Source organism: Cupressus sempervirens, chromosome 8 (assembly GCF_028749045.1).
Source record: "Cupressus sempervirens isolate cs-2001-9-10 chromosome 8, ASM2874904v1, whole genome shotgun sequence".
NCBI classification, from domain to species: Eukaryota; Viridiplantae; Streptophyta; class Pinopsida; order Cupressales; family Cupressaceae; genus Cupressus; species Cupressus sempervirens.
Genome location: NC_143125.1, coordinates 673,686,595 through 673,709,331, shown reverse-complemented (window position 1 = coordinate 673,709,331; position 22,737 = coordinate 673,686,595). Strand labels below are relative to the sequence as shown.

Below are 22,737 nucleotides of genomic sequence, written 5' to 3'. Positions count from 1 at the left end.
TGATTAATGAAGTTGGTGATCATTATACTTAGAATCATCAAAGATTATTTTGGACAAATGATTAACTATTGATTATTGGTAAATCTTATCTGGGGAATGATTCTTAAGGAATTTATATTTAATTTATTAGTGACATCATTGTTAGCAAAAATAATAAAGAATCTGTTATCGTAGATTTATTTTAACTTGTTATTAATTATTAAACTATTACTAATCCTAATGTTAATGAAATGGAATATAGTTGATTGATAATTAGTTGAATCAAATGAGGTTTAACTAAATGATTATCAATAATAGGGGTTTGTCAAAAAAAAGTTAATTTTCATTGATAGAATGGTGAAGGTGGTCATTATAGATTTATTAATAAGATTTCCAACATAGCTTGTTATTAACAAGTTATTGAACTATTAATATGAATATTTGGATTGTAGATGACTTTTTACGTACAAACTATTTTTAGTTATTAGTCAACTGAATTTGTAATTATTAATTGAATTAATTAGAGTTAATTAGATTTAATTAATAATCAAGTTATGTAATAGTGTTTTAATTGATATGCTAATATTGATTCCTCTAGCAAAGTTGTAAAGTATTTACATCAAAGTTGATAAGTCGTACTCTCATAACTTCAATAACGACATTAGATATTTTAATGGTAAAGACCTAGTAATATATAATTGAGAATTATTAGAATGATAAAAGGTCATGGATTGCGAACCTATATTAATTGATCAAGTTATAATCTTCTTATTCGAAGACTAGTAATTGGTTCTTACAATGAATAATGATCATTGAAAAGTTGAAAATTTATTTAATTAGAATATGGATCTTAGTTAAATAAAGAAAAAAATTTAATTAAAGGTCAGTGATAATCAGTTTAATGAGTAAATAATTATCCTTAAGTTATTCTTAGAATAATGCTATCAGAGAACAAATGGGTTGACTTGTAGGTCAAATGATAACTTTATACACTTGAAAGTATACTTGCAAACAGAAAACTTAAAACCCCTACACATTATTCAACAATGTGAATTTAGTAAACTAAAATATGTGTCTGCATTGTGTATTCTATATGCTTCTTGTTTTGGGTTTTGGGTTGACTAGTGTTGACCAGTCCTAGGTTGTTACCAGAGGCTCGGAGGTTATGAGATGTGATGGCATGTTGATTTTATTTGGTCTTGATCTTTATAAGCCCAGCCATGGTTAGGTGATCATATGCTCTATAAAATGTTTGTATTTGTTCTTCAGCCTTCATGTGTGAAGCTGAGATGTATATATATCTGAGATGCTTGAGATAATCATTTTTGAGTCATCGATCAGTTATCCTTGGATTACTTTCTAGTCACCATGATGGGACTGAAATATGGATTTATTTCTTGATGATGTCATATTGTGACATGTTTGACTCAACCATTTGGAGTCTTCGATCAGTATGATTTTGAGATATTCTTGGTTGCTTGTTGAGAACCATTTATCTTGAGATATATTTTGGTTATTGAGAACCAATTGATACTTATGATTATCAGTGATGCCTTCAGTTGCCAATAGAGAACTGTTGTGGTCATGATTTTCTATGGATGCTTTTTCAGATGCTCATGGAGATTTGATGATTCTTATATTAGAGATTTCATGATTCTTATTATGGATATTTGATGCTTTTATCATGGTTATTTGATGATTCCTTTTTATGGATTATCTTTTGAATTTTTTTTACAGTCGCTTGTACAAGACTGTGGTGATTTATGATTCCATGAGCTTAGGGTAGGTAATCTACTTGTAGTGTCGGGAAGTGGCTTGCAATGGGGGCCAAGGCCCTAAGTGGCTACCAGAGTAACTCATTGTAAGTTTGGTTAATAAGTGATAACATTTACACACTAAATAGGGATTAAATGAACTTAAAAAGATAATTGTTTTGATGTTCTCACCCATGCCTTGAGTGCTTGTACAGGCTAGAATGGGAGTAGTGAGAACACATGGTTGCGACCGTGCATTTCGTAGTATGCCTCGTGAGTATGAGAGGATACTAGTGGCTGCATGAGATCAGTATGGACCCGTGGAGTTTAGCTAACTGCCAAGGTAACTTGTACGTAATAATTGCGATGACACTTTCCCGCTTGCAGAGTAAGTTTCCTACATGTCTTTTTGTGCCTCTAGGAATTAGATGTCGGTTTTGTGTGATGGAACCTTTGAGTTAGTATATTTTTAGGATTCTTGGACTATAGAGATTTATGCTATGTGTATTGATATCCTGTTTGGGACTTGAGATTATCTCCTTAGCACGGTGGGAGTGGACCACTTAGGTTTCACGTGGTCGGGTGGTAGTGTATTTTCACTCTTATCATTTGAGATCCGTCTGAGACACCGTGGCTGGAGTATCCTTGGTTGGTATTTATTCTTCATTATGTTCTTGGAGCATTATGATAGATAATATACCTTATGATGAATGTATTTACTGGTATGTTTCTTATATTGATGATTTGTTTTACTTTGCATATGTTAGTTGATGATTTATTATGCTTTACTTTGCATGTTAGTAGGATGTTTTAGGAGTGACATTCCTACTATGTTAATACCGATGATCTCTTTGGTGCTTTGGAATGTTACGCATAGAGGGATGGCTAGGATCCACGATGGTCTAATGATGCTATTTACTGTTGGGAGGAACCATGCACTTAGTTATTTATGTTTGTGAAATATGGTTATCCTTTGTGATGGATGTTTATATCTTTTGTGATGATGTATCATGTATGATATGTGGTTTCATTTATTTTATTGCATCATGGATTAATATTAGATAATGATGATATACTTTATTTACTTGGATGTTTATTCTTTTAAGCTTTTTAATACCCTGTGATATGTACAATGGATAATTGAGCTAAACTAAAATATAATTACAAAAGGACACTTGTATATCGTTTAAGTACATTGGATGTATCATTGTTATTTCATAAGGATAGAATGCTAGATGAATAGTTAATTTAGATGTGATACAACGTTAAGGGATCTTTAAAGAATGAAGCCTGTTATGAATATATGTTATGTTTATTTTTATTTGAAATGTTGCTATTGCTTCCGCAAATGTTATGAATGGTTTTATCTTTCATGTTTAAAAAAAAATATTTGGCAAACTTAGTAAAATTCTTTGGATCCCTTGGCGGGGCATTACAAGTTCACTATTAATAAAAAATGAGTTAAATCAGTTAACTCCTTTTTCTACTCAAATTGAATCAATTAAGTCCTTATTTTACTCAAATTAAATCTGTTAACTCCCTTTAATTTGGAAATCTCCCTTTATGACTGAACTTCACCTTTAATCCTGACCGTTGAATGAAATCAATCTCAACCGTTGATGAAATCTAGGAAAGTCTATTTAAAAGATCCTCATCTCTTCATTTTGAAAGGTTGAATGAGAATCTGCATCGAATTTTTGCTAGAATTCATACTCACATTTGCTCAGATTCACATACGCAAAGATAAAGTTTGACCAAAAGTTGGCCAGATTTAACCACAGTTGACTTGAGTTGACTATTTTCGAAAAGAATTTTGAAATAATTAAACGAAATTATTTATTTAAATGGAGTAATTACTTCTAATTAATTAAAAAAAGTTATTTAATTAAATGAGTAGACATTCCTAATTAATTAAATGAAGTTATTTAATTAAATAAGAAAAGTGTCTCTAATTAATTAAAGATTATTTAATTAAATAGAAAAAGTAATTATGAGAGCATATCTCATTTTATTAAATTAAATATCTGAACAAAATCTCTCTTAATTTCAAAAAGGGAAATTTCCAGTTCACTATTGATAAAAAATGAGTTAAATCAGTTAACTCCTTTTTCTACTTAAATTGAATCAATTAACTCCTTATTTTACTTAAATTAAATCTGTTAACTTCCTCTAATTTGGAAATCTCCCTTTATGACTGAACTTCACCTTTAATCCTGACCGTTGATTGAAATCGATCTCAACCGTTGATGAATTCCAGGAAAGTCAATTTAAGAGACCCTCATCTCTTCATTTTGAAAGGTTGAATGAGAATTTGCATCGAATTGTTGATGGAAGTCATACTCACATTTGCTCATATTCACATACGCAAAGATCAAGTTTGACCTAAAGTTGACCAAATTTAACCATAGTTGACTTGAGTTGACTAGTTTCAAAAAGAATTTTTAAATAATTAAACAAAATTATTTAATTAAATGGAATACTTACTTCTAATTAATTAAAACAAAGTTACTTAATTAAATGAGAAGCCATTCCTAATTAATTAAATGAAGTTATTTAATTAAATAAGAAAAGTGTTTCTAATTAATTAAAGATTATTGAACTAAATCAAAAAAGTAATTATGAGAGCATATCTCATTTTATTAAATTAAATATCTCAAAAAAATCTCTCTTCAGTTCAAAAAGGGAAATTTCCAGTTCACTATTGATCAAAAATGAGTTAAATCAGTTAACTCCTTTTTCTACTCAAATTGTATCAGTTAATACCTTATTTTACTCAAATTAAATCTGTTAACTCTTTTTAATTTGGAAATCTCCCTTTATGACTGAACTTCACCTTTAATCTTGACCGTTGATTGAAATCGATCTCAACCGTTGATGAATTCTAGCAATGTCTATTTAAGAGACCCTCATCTCTTCATTTTGAAAGGTTGAATGAGAATTTGCATCGAATTGTTGCTAGAATTCATACTCACATTTGCTCATATTCACATACGGAAAGATCAAGTTTGACCAAAAATTGACTAGATTTAAACACAGTTGACTTGAGTTGACTAGTTCCGAATTTTTTTTTGAAATAATTAAATGAAATTATTTAATTAAATGGAGTAATTATTTCTAATTAATTTAAAAAATTATTTAATTAAATGAGAAGCATTCTTAATTAATTAAATGAAGTTATTTAATTAAATAAGAAAAGTGTCTCTAATTAATTAAAGATTATTTAATTAAATAGAAAAACTAATTATAAGAGCATATCTCGTTTCATTAAATTAGATATCTCAACAAAATCTCTCTTCAGTTCAAAAAGGGAATTTTCCAGTTCACTATTGATCAAAAATAAGTTAAATCAGTTGACTCATTTTTCTACTCAAATTGAATTAGTTAACTCATTATATTACTCAAATTAAATCTGTTAACTCCTTTTAATTTGGAAATCTCCCTTTATGACTAAACTTCACTTTTAATCCTTACCGTTGATTGAAATCGATCTCAACCGTTGATGAATTTCAGGAAAGTCTATTTAAGAGACCCTCATCTCTTCATTTTGAAAGGTTGAATGAGAATTTGCATCGAATTGTTGTTGGAATTCATACTCAGATTTGCTCATATTCACATACGCAAAGATCAAGTTTGACCAAAAGTTGACCAGATTTAACCACGATTGACTTGAGTTGACTAGTTTAGAAAAGAATTTTGAGATAATTAAATAAAATTATTCAATTAAATGGAGTAATTACTTCTAATTAATTAAATAAAGTTATTTAATTAAATGAGAAGCCATTCCTAATTAATTAAATGAAGTTATTTAATTAAATAATAAAAGTGCCCCTATTTAATTAAAGATTATTTAATTAAATATAAAAAATAATTATGAGAGGATATCTTATTTTATTAAATTAAATATCTGAACAAAATCTCTCTTTAGTTCAAAAAGAGACATTTTCAGTTCACTATTGATAAAAAATGAGATAAATCAGTTAACTCCTTTTTCTACTCAAATTGAATCAATTAACTCTTTAATTTACTCAAATTAAATCTGTTAACTTCCTTTAATTTTGAAATCTTCCTTTATGACTGAACTTCACCTTTAATCCTAACCGTTGATTGAAATCGATCTCAACCGTTGATGAATTCCAGGAAAGTCTATTTAAGAGACCCTCATCTCTTCATTTTGAAAGGTTGAATAAGAATTTGCATCGAATTGTTGTTGGAATTCATACTCACATTTGCTCATATTCACATACGCAAAGATCAAGTTTGACCAAAAGTTGACCAGATTTAACCACGGTTGACTTGAATTGACTAGTTTCGAAAAAAAATTGAAATAATTAAATGAAATTATTTAATTGAATGGAGTACTTACTTCTAATTAATTAAACAAAGTTATTTAATTAAATGACAAGCCATTCCTAATTAATTAAATTAAGTTATTTAATTAAATAAGAAAAGTGCCTCTAATTAATTAAATATTAATTAATTAAATAGAAAAAGTAATTATGAGAGCATATCTCATTTTATTATATTAAATATCTCAACAAAATTTCTCTTCAGTTTAAAAAGGGAAATTTCCAGTTCACTATTGATCAAAAATGTGTTAAATCAGTTAACTCCTTTTTCTACTCAAATTGAATCAGTTAACTCTTTATTTTACTCAAACTAAATTTGTTAACTCCCTTCAATCTGGAAATCTCCCTTTATGACTGAACTTCACCTTTAATCCTGACCATTGATTGAAATCGATATCAACCGTTGATGAAATATAGGAAACTCTATTTAAGAGACCCTCATCTCTTCGTTTTGAAAGGTTGAATGAGAATTTGCATCGAATTGTTGCTGGAATTCATACTCACATTTGCTCATATTCACATACGCAAAGATCAAGTTTGACCAAAAGTTGACCAGATTTAACCATTGTTGAATTGGGTTGACTAGTTTCAATTTTTTTTTTGAAATAATTAAACAAAATTATTTAATTAAATGGAGTACTTACTTCTAATTAATTAAACAAAGTTATTTAATTAAATGAGAAGCCATTCCTAATTAATTAAATAAAGTTATTCAATTAAATAAAAAAAGTGTCTCTAATTAATTAAAGATTATTTAATTAAATACAAAAAGTAGTTATGAGAGCATATCTCATTTTATTAAATTAAATATCTCAACAAAATCTCTCTTCAGTTCAAAAAGGGAAATTTCCAGTTCATGATTGATAAAAAATGAGTTAAATCAGTTAATTGTTTTATCTACTCAAATTGAATGAGTTAACTCCTTATTTTACTCAAATTAAATCTGTTAACTCCCTTTAATTTTAAAATCTCCCTTTATGACTGAACTTCAACTTTTATCCTGACCGTTGATTGAAATCGATCTCAACCATTGATGAATTCGAAGAAGTCTATTTAAGACAGCCTCATCTCTTTATTTTGAAAGGTTGAATGAGAATTTGCATCGAATTGTTGCTGGAATTCATACTCACATTTGCTCATATTCACATACGCAAGTATCAAGTTTGACCAAAAGTTGACCAAATTTAACCACGGTTGACCTGAGTTGACTAGTTTCGAAATTTTTTTTGAAATAATTAAACAAAATTAGGTAATTAAATGGAGTACTTACTTCTAATTAATTAAATGAAGTAATTTAATTAAATAAGAAAAGTGTCTTTAATTAATTAAATATTATTTAATTAAATAAAAAAAGTAATTATGAGAGGATATCTCATTTTATTAACTTAAATATCTCAACAAGATCTCTCTTCAGTTCAAAAAGGGAAATTTTCAGTTCACTATTGATAAAAAAATGAGTTAAATGAGTTAACTCCTTTTTCTACTCAAATTGAATTAGTTAACTCCTTATTTTACTCAAATTAAATCTATTAACTCCCTTTAATTTTGAAATCTCCCTTTATGACTGAACTTCACCTTTAATCCTGACCGTTGATTGAAATCGATCTCAACCGTTGATGAATTCCAGGAAACTCTATTTAAGAGACCCTCATCTCTTCATTTTGAAAGGTTGAAGGAGAATTTGCATCGAATTGTTGCTGGAATTCGTACTCACATTTGATCATATTCACATACGCAAAGGTCAAGTTTGACCAAAAGTTGACCAGATTTAACCACGATTGACTTGAGTTGACTAGTTTCGAAAAGAATTTTGAAATAATTAAACAAAATTATTTAATTAAATGGAGTACTTACTTGTAATTAATTAAATAAAGTTATTTAATTAAATGAGAAGCCATTCCTAATTAATTAAATGAAATTATTTAATTAAATAAGAAAAGTGTCTCTAATTAATTAAAGATTATTTAATTAAATAGAAAAGTAATTATGAGAGCATATCTCATTTTATTAAATTAAATATCTCAACAAAATCTCTCTTCAGTTCAAAAAGGGAAATTTCTAGTTCACTATTGATGAAAAATGAGTTAAATAAATTAACTCCTTTTTCTACTCAAATTAAATCAGTTAACTCCTTACTTTACTCAAATTAAATCTGTTAACTCACTTTAATTTGGAAATCTCCCTTTATGACTGAGCTTCACCTTTAATCCTGACCGCTGATTGAAATCGATTTCAGCCGTTGATAAATTCTAGGAAAGTCTATTTAAGAGACCCTCATCTCTTCATTTTGAAAGGTTGAACGAGAATTTGCATCGAATTGTTGCTCGAATTCATACTCACATTTGCTCATATTCACATACGCAAAGATCATGTTTGACCAAAAATTGACCAAATTTAACCACGGTTGACTTGAGTTGACTAGTTTCGAAAAGAATTTTGAACTAATTAAACAAAATTATTGAATTAAATGGAGTACTTACTTCTAATTAATTAAACAAAATTATTTAATTAAATGAGAAGCCATTCCTAATTAATTAAATGAAGTTATTTAATGAAATAAGAAAAGTGTGTCTAATTAATTATAGATTACTTAATTAAATAGAAAAAGTAATTATGAGAGTATATCTCATTTTATTAAATTAAATATCTCAACAAAATCTCTCTTCAGTTCAAAAAGGGAAATTTGCAGTTTAGTATTGATCTAAAATGAGTTAAATCAGTTAACTCCTTTTTCTACTCAAATTGAATCAATCAACTCCTTATTTTACTCAAATTAAATCTGTTAACTCTAATTAATTAAATAATAAATTTAATAACTATGATTATTAATTAATTTATTAATTTGTCATCGTTATATTTGCACTACTCTTTTAGTTCTCGGAGCCGATTTTTGATCGCGCATCCTCGTTCCCCAATTCAACTTCATTATGGGTCCCCAAGCCTACTTCCGACTCTGGGATAGGAACTTGCTACGTCTTTCTTCCTGTCCCAGATGAGTTGCATTCTAGATGACGGACACGATTTTAAATCGATGTTCCTCAACAAATTGATCCCCGTGTGGCTGAAACAATCGATATAATAATAATGCGTTCTTATGATGGAGAGAAGCTTATACGTTATAACTCATGGTATTTGAAAACTTCTGAGGGTCGTAACTTTTCACCCCCCACCTCCGTTCTTCTTGAAATTCTTGACAACGTCGATTCATTAGGAGATGTTATCCCCATGGAATCTCGTGCCTTTCTTCCTATTAGCGCCTTCTGAGTGCCCCATAAGGCGTATTCTTAATGTCAGAGTGCTCTTTACTTGCTCGTGCATTCTGGGTGCCACATAAGGCACATTCAGAGTGTTGGATAAGGTGCATCCCAAATGAGGTGCAACTCGATGCATGCCCTAAGGTGAGGATGCAACAATTTCATGTCGGGTGCGATCATACCAACATTAGTGCACCGGATCCCATCAGAACTCCGCAGTTAAGCGCGGTTGGGCCAGAGTAGTACTGGGATGGGTGACCTCCTAGGAAGTCCCGATGTTGCACCCTTCTTTTACTTCTTAGACCGTGTCATCATTATATTTGCACTACTCTTTTAGTTCTCGTAGCCCATTTTCGATCGCTCGTCCCCGTTCCCCAATTCAACTTCATTTTGGGTCCCCAAGCCTACTTCTGACTCCGGGATAGGAACTTGTTGCGTCTTTCTTCCTAACCTAGACGAGTTGTATTCTAGATGAGGGACACGATGTTAAAATGATGTTCCTCAAAAAAGTGATCCCCGTGTGGTTGAAACAGTCAATACAATAACAATGCATTCTTATGATTGACAGAAGCTTATACATTACAACTCATGGTATTCGAAAACTTTCGAGGGTCGTAACTTTTCACCCCCCACCTCCGTTCTTCTTGAAATTCTTGAAAATGTGGATTCATTAGGAGATGTTATCCCCGTGGAAACTCGCACCTTTCTTCCTATTGGTGCCTTCTGAGTGCCCCATAAGGCGCATTCTTAATGTCGAGGTGCTCTTTACTTGCTCATGCATTCTGGGTGCCCCATAAGGAGTGTTTGGAGTGTTGGATAAGGTGCATCCCAGATGAGGTGCAACCCAATGCATTCCCTAAGGTGAGGACGCAACAGTTTCATGTCGGGTGCAATCATACTAGCATTAGTGCACCGGATCGCATAAGAACTACGTAGTTAAGCGCGCTTGGGCCGGAGTAGTACTGGGATGGGTGACCTCCTGGGAAGTCCTGGTGTTGGACCCTTTTTTTACTTCTTAGACTGTGTCGTCGTTATATTTGCACTACTCTTTTAGTTCTCGGAGCCCATTTTCGATCGCTCGTCCCCATTCCCCAATTCATCTTCATTTTGGGTCCCCAAGCCTACTTTCGACTCTGGGATAGGAACTTGTTGCGTCTTTCTTCCTGTCCTGGACGAGTTGCATTCTAGGTGAGGGACACGATGTTAAAACGATGTTCCTCAACAAAGTGATTCTCGTGTGGCTGAAATAGTCGATACAATAACAATGCGTTCTTATGATGGACAGAAGCTTATACGTTACAACTCATGGTATTCGAAAACTTTTGAGGTTTGTAACTTTTAACCTCCCACCTTTGTTCTTCTTGAAATTCTCGACAACGTGGATTCATTAGGAAATGTTATCCCTGTGGAAACTTGCACCTTTCTTCCTATTGGCGCCTTCTGAGTGCCCCATAAGGCGTATTCTTAATGTCAGAGTGCTCTTTACTTGCTTGTGCATTTTGGGTACCCAATAAGGCACGTTCGGAGTGCTGGATAAGGTGCATCCCATATGAGATGCAACCTGATGCATGCCCTAAGGTGAGGATGCAACAGTTTCATGTCGGGTGTGATCATACCAGCGTTACTGCACCGGATCCCATCAAAACTCTGTAATTAAGCGCACTTGGGCCGGAGTAGTACTGGGATGGGTGACCTCCCAGGAAGTCCCGGTGTTGCACCCTTCTTTTACTTCTTAGACCGTGTCGTCGTTATATTTGCACTACTCTTTTAGTTCTCGGAGCCCATTTTCGATTGCGCATCCCTGTTCCCCAATTCAACTTCATTTTGGGTCCCCAAGCCTTCTTCCGACTCCAGAATAGGAACTTGCTGCATCTTTCTTCTTGTCCCTGACGAGTTGCATTCTAGATGACGGACATGATGTTAAAATGATGTTCCTCAACAAAGTGATCCCTGTGTGGCTGAAATAGTCGATACAATAACAATGCGTTCTTATGATTGACAAAAGCTTATACGTTACAACTCATGGTATTCGAAAACTTTCAAGGGTCGTAACTTTTCACCCCCACCTTCGTTCTTCTTGAAATTCTCAACAACGTGGATTCATTAGGAGATGTTATCCCCATGGAAACTCGAGCCTTTCTTCCTATTGGTACCTTTTGAGTGCCCCATAAGACGCATTCTTAATGTTGGAGTGCTCTTTACTTGCTCGTGCATTCTGGGTGCCCCATAAGGCACGTTCAGAGTGCTGGATAAGGTGCATCCCAGATGAGGTGCAACCCGATGCATGCCCTAAGGTGAGGATGCAACAGTTTCATGTCAGGTGCGATCATATCAGCGTTAGTGCATCGGATCCCATCAGAACTCTTCAGTTAAGCGCGCTTATGCTCGAGTAGTACTAGGATGGGTGACCTCCCGGGAAGTCCCAGTGTTGCACCCTTCTTTTACTTCTTAGACTGTGTCGTCGTTATATTTGCACTACTCTTTTAGTTCTCAGAGACCATTTTCGATCGCGCGTCCCCGTTCCCCAATTCAACTTCATTTTGGGTCCCCAAGCCTACTTCTGACTCCAGGATAGGAACATGCTACGTCTTTCTTCTTGTCCCAGATGAGTTGCATTCTAGATGACAGACACGATGTTAAAACGATGTTCCTCAACAAAGTGATCCCCGTGTGGCTGAAACAGTCGATACAATAACAATGCATTCATATGATGGACAAAAGCTTATACGTTACAACTCATGGTATTCAAAAACTTCTGAGGGTTGTAACTTTTCATCCCCCACCTCCGTTCTTCTTGAAATTCTCAAAAATGTGGATTCATTAGGAGATGTTATCCTCGTGGAAACTTGTGCCTTTCTTCCTATTGGTGCCTTCTGAGTGCCCATAAGGCGTATTCTTAATATCGGAGTGCTCTTTACTTGCTCGTACATTCTGGGTGCCCCATAATGCACGTTCAGAGTGCTGGATAAGGTGCATCCTAGATGAGGTGCAACCCGATGCATGCCCTAAGGTGAGGATGCAACAGTTTCATGTCAGGTGCGATCATACCAGCGTTACTGCACCGGATCCCATTAGAACTCCGCAGTTAAGCGCGCGGGGGCCGGAGTAGTACTAGGATGGGTAACCTCCTGGGAAGTCCTGGTGTTGCACCCTTCTTTTACTTCTTAGACCGTGTCATCGTTATATTTGCACTACTATTTTAGTTCTCGGAGCCCATTTTCGATCACGCGTCCCCATTTCCCAATTCCACTTCATTTTGGGTCCCCAAGCCTACTTCCAACTCCGAGATAGGAACTTGCTGTGTCTTTCTTCCTGTCTCGGACGAGTTGCATTCTAGATGACGGACACAATGTTAAAATGATGTTCCTCAACAAAGTGATCCCCGTGTGGCTGAAACAGTCGATACAATAACAATGCATTCTTATGATTGACAGAAGCTTATACGTTACAACTCATGGTATTCGAAAACTTCCGAGGGTCGTAACTTTTCAGTCCCCACCTCCGTTCTTCTGGAAATTCTCGACAACATGGATTCATTAGGAGATGTTATCCCCATGGAAACTCGCGCCTTTCTTCATATTGGTGCCTTCCGAGTGCCCCATAAGGCGCATTCTTGATGTCGAAGTGCTCTTTACTTGCTCATGCATTCAAGGTGCCCCATAAGGCACGTTCGGAGTGCTGGATAAGGTGCATCCATTTAATTAAATAACTTTGTTTAATTAATTAGAAGTAAGTACTCCATTTATTTAAATAATTTCATACTCACATTTTATTAATTGTTGCTGGAATTCATACTCACATTTGCTCATATTCACATACGTAAAGATCAAGTTTGACCAAAAGTTGACCAGATTTAACCACGGTTGACTTGAGTTGACTAGTTTCGGAAAGAATTTTTAAATAATTAAACGAAATCATTTAATTAAATGGAATACTTACATCTAATTAATTAAATAAAGTTATTTAATTAAATGAGAAGCCATTCGTAATTAATTAAATGAAGTTATTTAACTAAATAAGAAAAGTGTCTCTAATTAATTAAAGATTATTTAATTAAATAGAAAAAGTAATTATGAAAGCATATCTCATTTTATTAAATTAAATATCTCAACAAAATCTCTCTTCAGTTCAAAAAATGAAATTTCCAGTTCACTATTGATCAAAAATGAGTTAAATCAGTTAACTCATTTTTCTACTCAAATTGAATTAGTTACCTCCTTATTTTACTCAAATTAAATCTGTTAACTACCTTTAATTTAGAAATCTCCCTTTATGATTGAACTTCACCTTTAATCCTGACCGTTGATTGAAATCGATCTCAACCATTGATGAATTCCAGAAAAATCTATTTAAGAGACCCTCATCGCTTCATTTTGAAAGGTTGAAAGAGAACTTGCATCGAATTGTTGTTGAAATTCATACTCACATTTGCTCATATTCACATACACAAAGATCAAGTTTGACCAAAAGTTGACTATATTTAACTACGGTTGACTTGAGTTGACTAGTTTCAAAAAGAATTTTGAAATAATTAAATGAAATTATTTAATTGAATGGAGTACTTACTTCTAATTAATTAAACAAAGTTATTTAATTAAATGAGAAGCCATTCCTAATTAATTAAATGAAGTTATTTAATTAAATAAGAAAAGTGTCTCTAATTAATTTAAAATTATTTAATTATGTAGAAAAAGTAATTATGAGAGCATATCTAATTTTATTAAATTAAATATCTCAACAAAATCTCTCTTAGTTCAAAAAGAGAAATTTCCAGTTCACTATTGTTAAAAAATGAGTTAAATCAGTTAACTCCTTTTTCTACTCAAATCGAATCAGTTAACTCCTTATTATACTCAAATTAAATCAGTTAACTCCCTTTAATTTAGAAATCTCCCTTTATTAAATAACTAAATTACTTATTTTCACTACTCTTTTAGTTTTCGGAGCCCATTAACTTAATTATTAAATTAAATTAATAATTTAAGAGATTAATTAAATAACTTTGTTTAATTAATTAGAAATTTCCCTTTTAATTAATTTGAGTAAATTCACATTTTATTTAATTATTAACGGTTAAATAATTAACCGTGGTTAAAGAGATAAGTTGATTGACTTAACTCATTAACCGTTGAGACATGCTCATTAATTGTTAAATATTAATTATATTTAATTTAATTTAATTAATAATTAATTTAAATAATTTAATAATTATGATTTTTAATTTACTCTCTATTAATAATTATTTAAGTTGAGATATGCTCGTTTTATTATTTTATTAATGGTTGACTTGAGTTGACTAGTTTCGAGAAGAATTTTGAAATAATTAAACTAAATTATTTAATTAAATAGAGTACTTACTTTTAATTAATTAAACAAAGTTATTTAATTAAATGAGAAGCCATTTCTAACTAATTAAATGAAGTTATTTAATTAAATAAGAAAAGTTTCTCTAATTAATTAAAGATTATTTAATTAAATAGAAAAAGTAATTATGAGAGCATATATCATTTTATTAAATTTGAGTAAAATAAGGAGGTAACTGATTCAACCGTTGATGAATTGTGAATATGCTCTCATAATTACTTTTTCTATTTAATTAAATCAGTTAAATCTAGTTAAATCAAACTTCACTCATTAACAGTTAATGAGCATATATCAATGGTTAATGAGTTGAGTCAATCAACTTATCTCTTTATTTTACTCAAATTAAATCTGTTAACTCAATTTAATTTGAAAATCTCCCTTTATAACTGAACTACACCTTTAAATCGTGACCGTTGATTGAAATCGATCTCAACCGTTGATGAATTCCAAGAAAGTTTATTTAAGAGACCCTCATCTCTTCATTTTGAAAGGTTGAATGAGAATTTGCATTGAATTGTTGCTGAAATTCATACTCACATTTGCTCATATTCACATACGCAAAGATCAAGTTTGACAAAAAGTTCACCAGATTTAACCACGATTGACTTGAGTTGACTACCTTCAAAAAGAATTTTGAAATAATTAAATGAAAGTATTTAATTAAATGGAATACTTACTTCTAATTAATTAAACAAAGTTATTTAATTAAATGAGAAGTCATTCCTAATTAATTAAATGAAGTTATTTAATTAAATAAAAAAAGTGTCTCTAATTAATTAAATAGAAAAAGTAATTATGAGAGCACATCTCATTTTATTAAATTAAATATCTCAACAAAATCTCTCTTCAGTTCAAAAAGGAAAATTTCTAGTTCGCTATTGATCAAAAATGAGTTAAATCAGTTAACTCCTTTTTCTACTCAAATTGAATCAGTTAACTCCTTATTTTACTCAAATTAAATCTGTTAATTCCCTTTAATTTGGAAATCTCCCTTTATGACTGAACTTCACCTTTAATCTTGACCGTTGATTGAAATCGATCTCAACCGTTGATGAATTCCAAGAAAGTCTATTTAAGAGACCCTCATCTCTTCATTTTGAAAGGTTGAATGAGAATTTGCATCGAATTGTTGCTGGAATTCATACTCACATTTGCTCATATTCACATACGCATAGATCAAATTTGACCAAAAGTTGACCAGATTTAACCACGGTTGACTTGAGTTGACTATTTTTGAAAAGAATTTTGAAATAATTAAATGAAATTATTTAATTAAATGGAGTACTTACCTCTAATTAATTAAACAAAGTTATTTAATTAAATAAGAAGTCATTCCTAATTAATTAAATGAAGTTATTTAATTAAATAAGAAAAGTCTCTCTAATTAATTAAAGATTAATTAATTAAATAGAAAAAGTAATTATGAGAGCATATCTCATTTTATTAAATTAAATATCTCAACAAAATCTTTCTTCAGTTCAAAAAGGGAAATTTCCAGTTCACTATTGATCAAAAATGAGTTAAATCTATTAACTCCCTTTAATTTGGAAATCTGCCTTTATTACTAAACTTCACCTTTAATCCTGGCCGTTGATTGAAATTGATCTCAACCGTTGATGAATTTCAGGAAAGTCTATTTAAGAGACCCTCATCTCTTCATTTTGAAAGGTTGAATGAAAATTTGCATCGAATTGTTGCTGGAATTCATACTCACATTTGGTCATATTCACATACGCAAATATCAAGTTTGACCAAAAGTTGACCAGATTTAACCACAGTTGACCTGAGTTGACTAGTTTCAAAAAGAATTTTGAAATAATTAAACAAAATTAGTTAATTAAATGGAGTACTTACTTCTAATTAATTAAACAAAGTTATTTAATAAAATGAGAAGTCATTCCTAATTAATTAAATGAAGTTATTTAATTAAATAAGAAAAGTGTCTCGAATTAATTAAATATTATTTAATTAAATAAAAAAAGTAATTATGAGAGCATATCTCATTTTATTAAATTAAATATCTCAACAAGATCTCTCTTCAGTTCAAAAAGGGAAATTTTCAGTTCACTATTGATTAAAAATGAGTTAAATGAGTTAACTCCTTATTTTACTCAAATTAAATCTAATAACTCCCTTTAATTTGGAAATCTCCCTTTATGACTGAACTTCACCTTTAATCCTGACCGTTGATTGAAATCGATCTCAACCGTTGATGAATTCTAGGAAAGTCTATTTAAGAGACCCTCATCTCTTCATTTTGAAAGGTTGAAGGAGAATTTGCATCGAATTGTTGCTTGAATTCATACTCACATTTGCTCATATTCACATACGCAAAGATCAAGTTTGACCAAAAGTTGACCAGATTTAACCACGATTGATTTGAGTTGACTAGTTTCGAAAAGAATTTTGAGATAATTAAACGAAATTATTTAATTAAATGAGAAGCCATTCCTAATTAATTAAATAAAGTTATTTAATTAAATAAGAAAAGTGTCTCTAATTAATTAAAAATTATTTAATTAAATAGAAAAAGTAATTATGAGAGCATATCTCATTTTATTAAATTAAATATCTCAACAAAATTTCTCTTCGGTTCAAAAAGAGAAATTTTTAGTTCACTATTGATCAAAAATAAGTTAAATCAGTTGACTCCTTTTTCTACTCAAATTGAATCAGTTATCTCCTTATTTTACTCAAATTAAATATGTTAACTCCTTTTAATTTGAAAATCTCCCTTTATGACTGAACTTCACCTTTAATCCTAACCGTTGATTGAAATCGATCTCAACCGTTGATGAATTCCAAGAAAGTCTATTTAAGAGAGCCTCATCTCTTCATTTTGAAATGTTTAATGAGAATTTGCAACGAATTGTTGCTGGAATTCATACTCACATTTTTCATATTCACATACACAAAGATCAAGTTTGACCAAAAGTTAATTAGATTTAACAACGGTTGACTTGAGTTGACTAGTTTCGTAAAAAAAATTAAAATAATTAAACAAAATTATTTAATTAAATAGAGTAGGGTATGTGCAAGATCATGGTGTACCAAACTATGGCCTTAAGTGGCAGTGAAAAATCAACAAATCAGGTTTATGTCAACTTGACACATAATTTTGAAGTTGTTATGGACTTTATATCAAAAAGTTGTAAAAAAATAATTTGAGGAAAATTGAATGTAGTTTCCAAACTACTAGGCCTTATTAGTAGAAAAAAATAATTGATTGGTCAAAAGTTTGAATTTTAATGCAGTACTAAGAAAATTTCAAGGCAAAAATAAAAAGTAGGTGTATGTCTGACCACCTTAATCAAAATTCAATCATAATATTTTTTTAATATAATTATAGATATGAAAACTAGACTCATACCTGGATGTGACGCATATTTTTTGATATTTTTATTCCAAATAAATAATTAAATACGAATTTTCTACCAAAACTTTTTCGGATTAAAAAGAGTCTCATGTCTGACCACCCTAACTAATAGAAAATTTGATCAAATTTATTATTATTATTTTTTTCTTATACTAAGCAAAGTATAGAATGTGACGCAACTTTTAGATTTAAAAAATGCTATACCGTTTAAAAGTTATAGCTATTTTTCATTCAGTATGTCAATCAACACTTTACAATAATCTTCATTGATAATTAACTAATAAATACTTATTGAACTCAGAATTTGACAGAAATTATATTGATGAAATCTAGAGAGCGATATTAAAAAACTCATTTCATTTCATTCAATTTTGAACAAAATAACATTGTCAGACGGCTACTCGAAGTCTGAGTATCACTAAAACTCTCTATAAACATGTCTTTGGGGTTGACCAGGCAGGCTTGGTAAATACAAAGCCTGATCGGATATCCGATATGGCTCGGTAGTCAAATTCTAAAAATCTTCAAATTTTGGAAGGAAATTCGATTTAAACATTCCAATTTTTTATTTTTAAATTATTTCACTTATATTAATATGTAAAGGCATATTTTAATATATTATATATATACATAATAACAAAATGTAAACATTCAAGATATAATCTAGTAATATATAATAATATATTATGTTAATCTTATTACAATTTATAAATACAATATATATTATTATTATTTTTGCTAAATATAATAACGTAATTTATATATATATATAAAATACATATTATATATTATTATATTAATATGTATGTTATTAATATATACAATAACGTAATATTTTCATTAAATGAAATATGTATTATATATTATTATATTAATATGTATAATAATATAATATATATATAACAACGTAATATTTTTATTAAATATAATACATATTATAAATATTATTATATTAATATGTATGTTATTAATATATCTATATAATAACGTAATATTTTTATTAAATATAATAATGTAATATGTATATGTATATATATATATATATATATTATTATATTAATATGTATATTATTAATATATATGTATATTATTAATATATAAGAGTCAAAGGGGGTCATAGGGTGACCTATGACCCTCTTTGACCCATTAAATGATGATATATGTCTCTAGGGGTCCTAGGACCCCTAGGGACATATTCGAATGGGTATTATGGGTCAAAGGGGGTCATAGGGTGACCTATGACCCTTTTTGACCCATTAAACGATGACATATGTCCCTAGGAGTCCTAAGACCCTTAGGGATATAATCGAATCGTTCATATCGGTCAAGGGGGTCATAGGGTGACCTATGACACTTTTGACCCATTCAATGGTGACATATGTCCCTAGGGGTCCTAGGACCCCCAAAGACATAGTTGAATCGTTCATATGGGTCAAAGGGGGGCATAGGGTGACCTATGACCCCCTTTGACTCATTAAACGACGACATATATCCCTAGGGGTCCTAAGACCCCTAGGGACATATTCGAATGGGTAATATGGGTCAAAGGGGGTCATAGGGTGACCTATGACCCTCTTTGACCCATTAAAAGATGACATATGTCCCTAGGGATCCTACGACCCCTAGGAACATATTCCAATCATTTATATGGGTCAAAGGGGGTCATAGGGTGACCTATGACCCCTTTCACCCATTAAACGACAACATATGTCCCTATGGGTCCTACGACCCCTAAGGACATAGTCGAATCGTTTATATGGGTCAAAGGGGGTCATAGGGTGACCTATCACCCTCTATGATCCATTAAACGATGACATATGTCTCTAGGGGTCCTAAGACCCCTAGGGACATATTCGAATGGGTAATATGGGTCAAAGGGGGTCATAGGTCACCCCTGACCCATTAAACGATGATATATGTCTCTAGGGGTCCTTGAACCCCTAAGGACATATTCGAATGGGTAATATGGGTCAAAGGGGGTCATAGGGTGACCTATGACCCTCTTTGACCCATTAAATGATGACATATTGTTAGAGTAATTATTTGTTCTAACTTATTAATTAAATCACTTTGATTTAATTAATTAAGTTGCCTATTACTCTAGTTTTCTTAAGCTATTTTGCAGGTGCATATAATTAATATTTTATTAATTATATTGTGCAACCCTAGCTTTTTTAGGCTTTAGTTTCCCTTTTCAAGTTTCGTGATTCCTTTATAAGGATTCACCTCTTTGTATTTTATTCATTCACTTATTGGATTATATGAGATATTGCTCTTTGCATGTCCATAAGATGGATCTGGCTTTTTGGCCTCCTTGATTTTTCCTTGCCTTTGTTCTTTGCTTCATCCATGTGACAGGGTTATGCATGCAGGTGTTCTTGGGAGATTAGTTTTTCACCTAATCTAACATGGTATCAGAGCAAGCTTGCTGCTCGCTGTTCGTGGTTTGTTGAAGCATTTCAGAAGTTGCATTTTTCAGAGGGTTTCAATTTTTAGAGTTATTTTGTATTGGATTTGGAGGGGTCATTTTTTCAGTGCATTTTGAGCCCAAATGGACCTCACCGTTGGATTCGTAGCACCCAAAAACCCCTGTTTCCATATAAAATTTGTCCAATTTGGACACAGTTGAAATTTGATGCAAAAATTTGTTACCAGATTTGGGCATGCTTTCCGAAGAAAAGATTTTTTTTTATTCAAAAAATAAATCATAAAACCAAAAGGCTTTATTAAAAAAAAGGCTCATGAGTTTTTATTAAAAAAAAGCGTTTGCTTTTTTTGCAAAAATTCTTCAAAGTTTTTTGTTTTTTTTTTAAAAAACCATTTTCAAAATCTTCCAAAAAAGGATGCTTCATCAGCAAAGTATAACAGAGAAGTGACATCAGCAAGGTACTGAAGCAGGTCTGACAGCCGCAGGTGCTGACGTCATCCATCTTTGGGCTGAAATTTGACGGCTTTCAAATCATCATTTCTATAATTTGTTTTGTGTTAAAAGCTGTTTGTGGTTTTTTGGCCATATCTTTGTCATACGGAGGTATTTTTTGATAAATCTTATATCGTCGGAAAGCTCTTTCCGAGCCCGTCATGATGGTGCTAGTTATTTGGACTTTTGATACAGTTTGGTTACCTATTTTGGCTTTCAAAGCCAGATGTTCTATTTTGCACTCTGTGAGGCGTATCTTGAGCTTTCGATCTCCGATTTTGGACTTCTTTATATCATTGGAAAGCTCTTTCTATGCTCTTTCCAGTGATGCTGTTGTTGTCCTAGATTCTATTCCAGGCACATCCTATTCAGTCTTTTGCATTTTAGCATTCTGGTGGATATCCTGTTTGTTTCAGGTCTGGCGATTGATTTTGTTGCTTCAGTTGCTTCGTTTTGGGCTCTACCTTCTGTTGTTTCAGCCTTATGTCTTTTTTGATCATTGTTGATATTCATTGTAAGCATCTTTATGCAACGCACTGAGATAAAGTGCCACTCTTGCGTTTTGGGATCCTTTTCATCATTGTGATTCGTTGTACTCGCACTATTTTATAAAGTGCCATGGGGGGGATAGTTGTTTGCCGCTTATAGGCCCTCTTTCTCTAATTCCTCATGCAGTGTTGATGACACGTGCCTTTGTTTGTGTTTGTACCTCACTCTTGATGTGTTTGGCTCCTGTGTTGTAGGAGATTTTTGGCCCATCTTTTCAACTGCCTGTCACCTCACCTGCCTTAAGGGGAGGTTATATTGCTATTCTATGCTTCTTTGGTTGATGGTTCGTGCCTTCTATTTCCATGGAGGTTCCTTTGGTTGATGGTTCATGCCTTATATTTCCATGGAAGTTCTTCAGATTAGCATTTTGACAGAGTTTTGCGGTTCTTCATGCTTCAATGATTCTCTTCTGATCTCTTTGTTCCTTCTTCTGGAACATTCTTTGCTATCTCTTTTTGGAGTAGGGTTTTTCCCATGTGGTTTTCTCTATTTCTCCTCTTTATAGAGATTTTGTTGTGATTGGGTACCTAATCTGGCCTTATTGCCAAGACCCAATTCTCTTTCATAACTATGCTAGGTTAGCTTCCTCCCAAGCTTCGCTTAAGGGGGGGTGTTAGAGTAATTATTTGTTCTAACTTATTAATTAAATCACTTTGATTTAATTAATTAAGTTGCCTATTACTCTAGTTTTCTTAAGCTATCTTGTAGGTGCATATAATTAATATTTTATTAATTATATTGTGCAACCCTAGATTTTTTAGGCTTTAGTTTCCCTTTTCAGGTTTCGTGATTCCTTTATAAGGATTCACCTCTTTGTATTTTATTCATTCACTTATTGGATTATATGAGATATTGCTCTTTGCATGTCCATCAGATGGATCTAGCTTTTTGGCCTCCTTGATTTTTCCTTGCCTCTGTTCTTTGCTTCATCCATGTGACAGGGTTATGCATGCAGGTGTTCTTGGGAGATTAGTTTTTCACCTAATCTAACACATATGTCCTTAGGGGTCCTTGGACCCCTAGGGATATATTCGAATTGTTCATATGGGTCAAAAGGGGTCATAGGGTGACCTATGACCCCCTTTGACCTATTAAACGATGACATAAGTCCCTAGGGGTCCTAGGACCCCTAGGGACATATTTGAATCGTTCATATGGGTCAAAGGGGGTCATTGGGTTACCTATGACCCCCTTT

The 22,737-nt window shown here is 31.9% G+C and overlaps 1 non-coding gene and 4 pseudogenes across 1 annotated transcript; all 5 read left to right on the top strand.

The window, feature by feature from the left end:
* The first annotated feature begins 9,501 nt into the window (after positions 1-9,501).
* On the top strand, positions 9,502-9,620 carry LOC149544253 (5S ribosomal RNA; annotated as a pseudogene).
* A 598-nt stretch (positions 9,621-10,218) lies between these two features.
* Positions 10,219-10,337, top strand: LOC149544252 (5S ribosomal RNA; annotated as a pseudogene).
* Positions 10,338-10,935: 598 nt separating this feature from the next.
* On the top strand, positions 10,936-11,054 carry LOC149544251 (5S ribosomal RNA; annotated as a pseudogene).
* A 597-nt stretch (positions 11,055-11,651) lies between these two features.
* On the top strand, positions 11,652-11,770 carry LOC149544250 (5S ribosomal RNA; annotated as a pseudogene).
* A 597-nt stretch (positions 11,771-12,367) lies between these two features.
* Positions 12,368-12,486, top strand: LOC149544249 (5S ribosomal RNA). The gene has a single exon (XR_016355831.1). It is a non-coding gene; the product is annotated as a 5S ribosomal RNA (ribosomal RNA).
* Positions 12,487-22,737: the final 10,251 nt, after the last annotated feature.